This window comes from Schistocerca gregaria, chromosome 6, assembly GCF_023897955.1.
Source record: "Schistocerca gregaria isolate iqSchGreg1 chromosome 6, iqSchGreg1.2, whole genome shotgun sequence".
Taxonomy (NCBI): Eukaryota; Metazoa; Arthropoda; class Insecta; order Orthoptera; family Acrididae; genus Schistocerca; species Schistocerca gregaria.
In genome coordinates this window covers 463662289-463671100 of record NC_064925.1, presented here as the reverse complement: position 1 = coordinate 463671100, position 8812 = coordinate 463662289, and positions in this window count along the sequence as shown.

Genomic DNA, 8812 nt, shown 5'->3' with positions numbered 1-8812 from the left:
GAGTCTAGTGGAGAGGAATCTCTAGTAGCTGTAGATGTAGGAAGTATGCAGCAGACCTCAGCAGTTACGGTGGCTAGGACAGTTGCAAAGTCGAAGAGAAGGAAGAAGGTTCTGCTGTTAGGTAGTTCTCATGGTAGAGGTGTAGGCCAGCAGGAAGTTTTGGGGAGTGAGTACCATGTCACCAGCATTGTTAAGCCTAATGCAGGTTTGGCTCAGGTGACTGTTAACATAGGGGGGTTATGTAGGGATTTTACTAAAGAGGATCAGGTAGTGATTGTGGGTGGGGCTGGTAATAGTATTGATAGGGATGGGGAGTATGACATAGATGGTGACCTGGAAAAGATAGCCACTCAGACTGGCAAAACGAACTGGAACTGTTTCAGAGTCACGATCGGCCTCATCTTAATACAGCCGTCATGAGACCTGGGGGTGCGCTGATGACAGAAGGCATGAGTCACATTTCAGTGGTGTCGGTGGAGTCTATCAGCAGGATGTGTTTCACTAGACATGGCCTGCACCTCAACAGGTATGGAAAGGGGAGGTTAGCAAAGATTATAGGTGACAGCGTAGGTGGGGGTGGTGGGATCACTCATGGGAAAATTCCGGTAGTTGTGGGTGTTAGAGCTGTACCTTTCTTAGATTGAAGTCAGTTGACAGGTATTCCTGCTTAAGGGAAGTCTCTCTATAAAGAAACCCCTTTAGGTATCCGATTAATGAGGAAATTAGTATATTTCATCAAAATATACAGGATATTAGAGATAAAGTCAGTGAACTGCTTATAGATGTTGACTCTGAAATTATTGGTATATATGATATATAAATAAGGAGATAGTTCAGAGGCTTCCTTTACCAGGATACAGGTTGGCTGGCAGCTTTTCTAGGAGCTCTTTGCGGTGTGGGGGAGGAGCCATGTATGTGAAAAACGGTATCCCATTTGAGTCAATTGATGTTTCAAAGTACTGCACTGAAAAGGTGTTTGAATGTTGTGCAGATGTGGTTAAATTTAGTGGAGCTATACTTCTTACTGTTGTTATTTATAGATCCCCAGACTCCGATTTCACAACATTTTTGCTAAAGCTAGAGGAGGCTCTTGGTTCACTTTATAGGAAATACAAAAAGTTAGTTATATGTGGTGACTTCAATATTAATTGTATAAGTGATTGTGCAAGGAAAAGGATGCTGGTAGAACTCCTTACATATAATCTTATGCAAATCGTATTCTTTCCAACGAGAGTGTAAGGGAACAGTAGAACAACCACAGACAATATTTTTGTTCATTCCTCATTATTAGAAGGGCATTCTGTTAGCAAAAAGGTGAATGGCCTTCAGATCATGATGCACAAATTTTAACTCTAAAAGATTTATGTGCTGCATCACGTGTTAAATATAGTCATCAGCTGTTTAGGAAAGCAGATTCAGTTGCTGTAGAGACATTTGTAAACCTCATCAAGGAACAAGAGTGGCAAGATGTTTATAGCGCTGATACAGTAGACGATAAATATCATGCTTTTCTCAAGACTTTTCTCAAGCTCTTTGAAAGTTGCTTTCCGTTAGAACGTTCAAAACAGGGTACTAGCGCAAACAGGCAGCCTGGGTGGCTGACTAGAGGGATAAGAATATCTTGCACAACAAAGTGGCAATTATATCAAAACGTTAGAAACAGTCACAATCTAAATGCAGCAGCCCATTACAAACAGTATTGTAAGGTGCTTAAAAAAGTTATTAGGAAGGCTAAAATTATGTGGTATGCAGATAGAATAGCTAAGTCTCAGGATAAAATTAAAACCATATAGTCAGTCGTAAAGGAAGTGGTTGGTCTGCAGAGGCAGATAGAAGATATAGAATCAATGCGTAGTGGGAATTACTAATAAGTCGCATATATGTACAGTATTTAATAATCACTTCCTGAATATAGCAGATGAACTAAATAGAAACCTAGTCCCCACAGGGAATCATATAGCGCTCGAAGAAAAAAGTGTTCCGAGACTGTTACTGAAATGCTCCTCCATGATACTGACAAGAAGGAGATTGAGTTAATAATTAAATCACTAAAGACCAAGAACTCTCATGGATATGACGGGGTATCTAGCAGAATACTGAAGTATTGTTTCATGTATGTTAGCCCAGTACTTAGCCATATCTGTAACGTTTTCTTTAGGAGTGGTCGGTTTCGTGACCGATTAAAGTACTCGGTAGTGAAGCCACTTTATAAAAAGGGAGACAGGGATAATATTGACAATTATAGACCTATTTCTATGCCATCGGTATTTGCTAAAGTTATCGAGAAGGTTGTATATACAAGGTTACTGGAGCATTTAAATTCAAATAATTTGCTGTCAAATGTACAGTTTGGTTTTAGAAATGGCTTAACAACTGAAAATGCTATAGTCTCTTTTCTCTGTGAGGTTTTGAACGGATTAAATAAAAGGTTGCGAACGTTAGGTGTTTTCTTTGATTTAACGAAGGCTTTTGACTGTGTTGACCACAGAATATTACTGCAGAAGTTGGACCATTATGGAGTAAGGGGAGTAGCTTACAATTGGTTCGCCTCTTACTTTAAGAACAGAAAGCAGAAGGTAATTCTCCGCAATATTGAAAGTGGTAGTGATGTTCAGTCCCAATGGGGCACTGTTAAGTGGGGCGTTCCCCAAGGGTCGGTGCTGGGGCCACTGCTGTTTCTTATTAATATAAATGATATGCCCTCTAGTATTACAGGTGATTCAAAAATATTTATGTTTGGTGATGACACCAGCTTGGTAGTGAAGGATCGTGTGTGTAATATTGAAACATTATCAAATAATGTAGTTCATGAAATAAGTTCGTGGCTTGTGGAAAATAATTTGATGCTAAATCACAGTAAGACTCAGTTTTTACAGTTTCTAACTCACAATTCAACAAGAACTGATATTTTAATCAGACAGAATGGGCATATTATAAGCGAGACGGAACAGTTCAAGTTCCTAGGTGGTTGTACAGATAGTAAGCTGTTCTGGAAAGCCCATGTTAGGATCTTGTTCAGAAACTAAATGCCGCTTTATTTACCATTAGAACAGTATCTGGAGTAAGTGACATTTCAACACGAAAAGTAGTCTACTTTGCATATTTTCATACGCTTATGTAATATGGTATTATTTTTTGGGGTAATTCTTCTGATTCGAAAAGGGTATTTTTGGTTCAAAAATGGGCTGTTCGATCTATGTGTGGTCTAAGTTCAAAAACCTCTTGTCGACCCCTATTCAATAGTCTGGGAATTTCGACATTGCCCTCACAGTATATATTTTCTTTAATGTCATTTGTTGTTAGCAATATTAGCTTATTGCCAAGAGTTATCAGCTTTCACTCAGTTAATACTAGGCAGAAATCAAATTTGCATGTGGAATGCACTTCCTTGACTCTTGTGCAGAAAGGAGTGCAGTATTCTGCTGCATCCATTTTCAATAAGCTACCACAAGAACTCAAAAATCTTAGCAGTAGCCCAAACACTTTTAAGTTTAAACTAAAGAGTTTCCTCATGGCTCACTCCTTCTATTCTGTCGAGGAGCTCCTGGAAGAGCTAAAGAATTAAGCAAATTCCAGTGTCACATTCTTGATTTTCTTTATTTAAACTAACGACTTGTCGCCTGAATATGTTTATTATATTTCATTTTATCTGTTTGTACAATCTACAATTGAATATGTTTCTTATATTTCATTTTATCTGTTTCTACAATCTTGTTATAATTTCATGTATTGACTCGTTCCATGACCATGGAGACTTCTCCTTAATGTGGTCCCACAGAACAATAAATAAATAAATAAAAATATATAACAAATGAAAAGACATAGCTTGATAATAACTTTTAAGCTATTTCTTAACATAAAGGTGTTTTATGTGTTAACTCGTTACTCGAAAGTAATTGTGGTAATTAGAGGAGCCGGTCACCTATGCCACCACTTCCACAGCATTTTAATATTTTCCCGCAAGTATTTATCCCTTCAATTTCTTTATAATACATTCAACCCAGAATTTGTACGTAATTTTGTTAATGACAACAATCTCTTAATAATGATGACAACGCACGATCTTCTAGAACATTTCATACTCCTTCGTAAATGAATATCAAGTTTTTTTTATCAAATAGGACAGAATCGTATATATAAAAACATACATACGAGACCTTAGGAAGCACTGAATTGTCCGATAACTATCCGAATGCATATAAAAAGAAGGTGGTATCAGACATTTCATATGAATTTTGGGGAAGGCTGTATCGTCACAAGGCGTTGCCCCATCTTGCATGTAAAAACAGTGGTTTCGACACAGTTGTACTCTTGCATAGCAGAGATCACATGCTGTACAAGCAGGTTTTGATAATGTGCAGACGTCACGTTACACCTGACAGGCCCTCTAGGTGTACTTTCTTCAAAGGGAAACGGACCGAGAATAAAGCCGGTTGTGAATCCAAACCATACAGTCACATATGGAGAGTGCATTGCCTCTTCATGCAAAACACGTGGTTTAACTGTAGAGTCTTGTACGAAGGAAGCAAGGGAGACAGTGTTGTTATGGGTGGCAGGTATCCTCTTTCTATAAACAATTGCACATGCCGATTAATACGGTTCTTTAATTATATGAACTTGAAACTTAACTTGAATAGAATCCATGTTTTGTGATACGAGCTCTTCAGTAATAATACTCTTGCAGACAGTATCGGTAATGTTGCTATTACAAACTTTAGTCTCGTTTCTGGTTCCGCTATAGTTACTAATCTGGTCACTATGTACTGTCATGGCCTGTGACCCACGCTGGAAATAACTGACAGATGCGAAACTGGATGACTGAGTGAGTGAACCCATGGAGTCAGCAGCAGCGGCCTAAATACATGCTGTCGAGAGGGCGTTGGCACCTTGTTGTTTGAGGGTGTCTCTGACCTCTCTCGTGACATGCTCACCTGATTCTGCGCCACCTTATCGATCTTCGCGCTTCATCTTTGCCGACCGGTGTGCTGGCGACAGCTTACGGCAGCACATTAACAATACCCGAAATTCGGCAGATCTCTCACACCACCTTGTGGTGTAACATGTGCCTTCTCACTCTGTAGAATGTTGCCCAGCCATATGTCATCAAGTTCGATCACTGCCAAAAACCGAAGAGCTAATTCAGAAAGTTGATGCGGATCATGAGGTTTCAGTTGCTGCACCATCTGGATCTTGTACGGGTACCACTGTAAAATAGGTTGCAAAACTTTCTGTACTGTTGACTGTGTGATAGACAGGTCTAGTGACAGTGCATGACCACTAGCACCAATACTGCATGGCCAGCTACAGCAACAGAAACCTCGTCAGTAACTTCCGCCGGTATAGGGCGCTTTCCAGTTCCAGGAGCATCCTTGTTTTCGAATTTTAGTATCGTCTTCTTTAAACCGTTTAATGACATCGGGCCTTCCCCCAGAGCTTTCAGTCGGCGATACTCTCTCAATGCAGGACTGTAATTGCTGCCGTTCGCATAAAACAATTTCACTATCAGGGCACGGTTTCTCTCCTCGATGGTGTAGTGACGATACGACCCTAGAGAGTACCGCACTACAATGAATAAGCCGCGCTCGAAACATTCGTAGCGCAGCAGCTGTATGGGTTGGCAGTATGAATTATATCGAGGTCCGCCAGGGGCCGCAGTTGTCAAACCATGGGCATCACGAGTGTGGATAGCGATTGGTCGGCGCCTCGTCAAATACCGGAGCAACGAGCTATGGCGCACACCGGCTCCTGGATCTCTCCCTTACCGTCTGCACCTGTCCTGTCCGCCTCACCCCCACCCTCACCTACCTTGGCCTCACCATTGACCGTCACCTGGATCCCTCATCTCCGCTCCATCCAATCCAAAGCCCACAACCACCTCCGACTCCTCAAACCCCTCTCTGGCCGGACATGGGGGTTACACCCCTCTACCATCCTCCTCACCCACAAATCCTTATCCATCCCATCCTCTGCTATGCCAGTCCAGCCTGGATGTCTGCCCCCCCCCCCCAAATTCTATAGGTCCCTTCAGGTCCTTGAGCGTCATTCACTCTGCCTCGCATTCCGTATATGCCTCCCGTCCCCCACGTGGATCCTCTATGATCACATTCCTTTCCTCCATCTCCTATTCCTCGAACATATCCACATCCTCTACACCTCCCGCCACCTTGAACCCCCTCACCCCGTGTTTGCTCCTCTCCTCTCCCATCCCCGCCCCCTGCCACGTCTTCACTGTTGTATTTCCCCTACCCTCCATCTCTACACCCTACATCTGCTTTCCCAAGGTGGCTTCCATCAACTCCCCCTCCCGGATGATGCCCTTTCTCGCTCCATTTATCCCTCCTATCAACTCTGATCTTCAACCCCCTCCTTTCCTTCGTCCTTTCCCTGGGCTCCCTCTTCCTCCCCCCTTACACCCTTTGTTTTCTCCCCACCTAACCTCTCACTATCTCCCTTCTCGCCCCCCCCCCCCCCTGAGTCCTTTCGTATTCCCCTCCTCTGCCTTCCCCACTCCCTGGCACGTCTGCTCGGCGCCCCCCCCCCCCCATCCCTCTTATGGATCCTCATCCTCCATTGGGTCCTTTCCCCCTCCCCCTTCACTTTTCCTCTCCTTCCCCCCTTTTTTTTTCTCGTCATCTGTCCAGTTTCCCCCCACCTGCTCTCAGCTGTGGTATGTCATATTTGCGCCAACTTTTTAATGCAGTGTTTAAGTGAGTGTTCAGTGTTGTGCGTCTTCCCACAGTGTTGCGAACAGAAATCATGCTGTCGTTAGGTGCGCATTTTATATCTCTTATGAACAGAAACCACTGTCGCAGTGTTTTTTTAATTGTCTGTCTATTATTTTTCTGCTTCCTATGTATTTTATTCGCATCATCAACCCTGTGTTTTATGTTTTAAGTTCCAGAATTTTCTGCCATTTTACCTTTAAGTCACCGATTTTATCGCCAACTGTTATTTTTTTCATCTTCATCTTTTAAAAACAAATTCTGTAGGCTGAAGAGCGGCATAATAAGCTGCTGCCAGCCCGCCCCCTTCAGGGGGAATCGAAACTCAATAAAGGAATATATATATATATATATATATATATATATATATATATATATATATATATATATATATATATATATATATATATATCGCACACTTCTCTTCGGTGGGCCGAGTCTACAAGCTGCAGTGTTCGCCCGTCATCTCCGAGACTTCCGCTCTGTAGGCATCGTAGGCTAGCTCTGGACAGGACTTTAATATATTAGAGGACGTGTAAAAATTTGAAACGGATATAGCTGTTTTTATAAGAAGAAGCGTATTTGAGTCTTTCTTCATATTTAATAAATATCATTTTATTACTAATTGTTGGGGATATTTCTGACTGAAGGTAATCTACGCCACCTTCGTGCATTTCCAACTGGTAACCATACTATTCACTCACGTCATGCCTTGTTAAACGACGCTGTGGATATCATATCTTCATACAAAGTGCAAGATTTGCATCTGCTGGCTAGAACTGAAACTAATTCTTGCCCAGTGTAAATCGGTTCCGCATTAACGCTTCAGCATACGTACTATGTTCTGCTGCCGTATGATAATTACGGCCGACACTGGGCCTCCGTGAGTAGCTGCACTTTAATTACACTGCACTGAAGAGCCAAAGAAATTGCTACACCTGCCTAATATCGTGAGGGCTCCTGTGAGCACGCAGAAGTGCCGCATCATGACGTGGCATGGACTCGATTACTGTCTAAAGTAATGCTGTAGGAAACTGACACCATGGACCCTGCAAAGCTGTCCATAAAACCGTAAGAGTACGAAGGCGTGGAGATCTCTTCTTAACAGCATGTTGCAAGGCATCCCAGATACGCTCAATAATGTTCATGTCTGAGGAGATTGGTGGCTAGTGGAGGCATTTAAACTCAGAAGAAATTTCCTGGAGCCACTCTGTAGTAATTCCTGACGTGTGGGGTGTCGCATCGTCCTGCCTGAATTGCCCACATCCGTCGGAATGCACAATGGACATGAATGGATGCAGGTGACCAGACAGGATGCTTACGTACGTGTCACGCCGGCCGCGGTGGTCTCGCGGTTCTAGGCGCGCAGTCCGGAACCGTGCGACTGCTACGGTCGCAGGTTCGAATCCTGCCTCGGGCATGGATATGTGTGATGTTCTTAGGTTAGTTAGGTTTGAGTAGTTCTAAGTTCTAGGCGACTGATGACCACAGCAGTTTAGTCCCATAGTGCTCAGAGCCATTAGTACGTGTCACCTGTCAGAGTCTTGTCTAGACGTATCAGGCATCGCGTATCACTCCAACTGCACACGCTCCACACTATTCCGGAGCGTCCACCTGCTTAAACAGTCCCCTGGTGACATGCAAGGTCCATAAAATCATCACCTCGTCTCCATATCCGTACACGTCAATCCGCTCGATACAATCAGAAACGAGACTTGTCTGACGAGGCAACATGTTTCCAGTCATCAACAGTCCAATGTCGATGTTGACGGGCCAAGGCGAGGTGCAAAGCTTTGTGCCCGGCCGGAGTGGCCAAGCGGTTCTGAGCGCTACAGTCTGGTACCGCGCGACCGCTACGGTCGCAGGTTTGAATCCTACCTCGGGCATGGCTGTGTGTGATGTCCTTAGGTTAGTTAAGTTTAAGTAATTCTAAGTTCCAGGAGACTGATGATCTCAGAAGGTAAGTTACATAGTGCTCAGAGCCATTTGAAAGCTTTGTGTCGTGCAGTCATCAAAGGTACACGAGTGGACCATCAGCTCTGAAAGCCCATATCGATGATGTTTCGTTGAATGGTTCGCACGCTGTCACT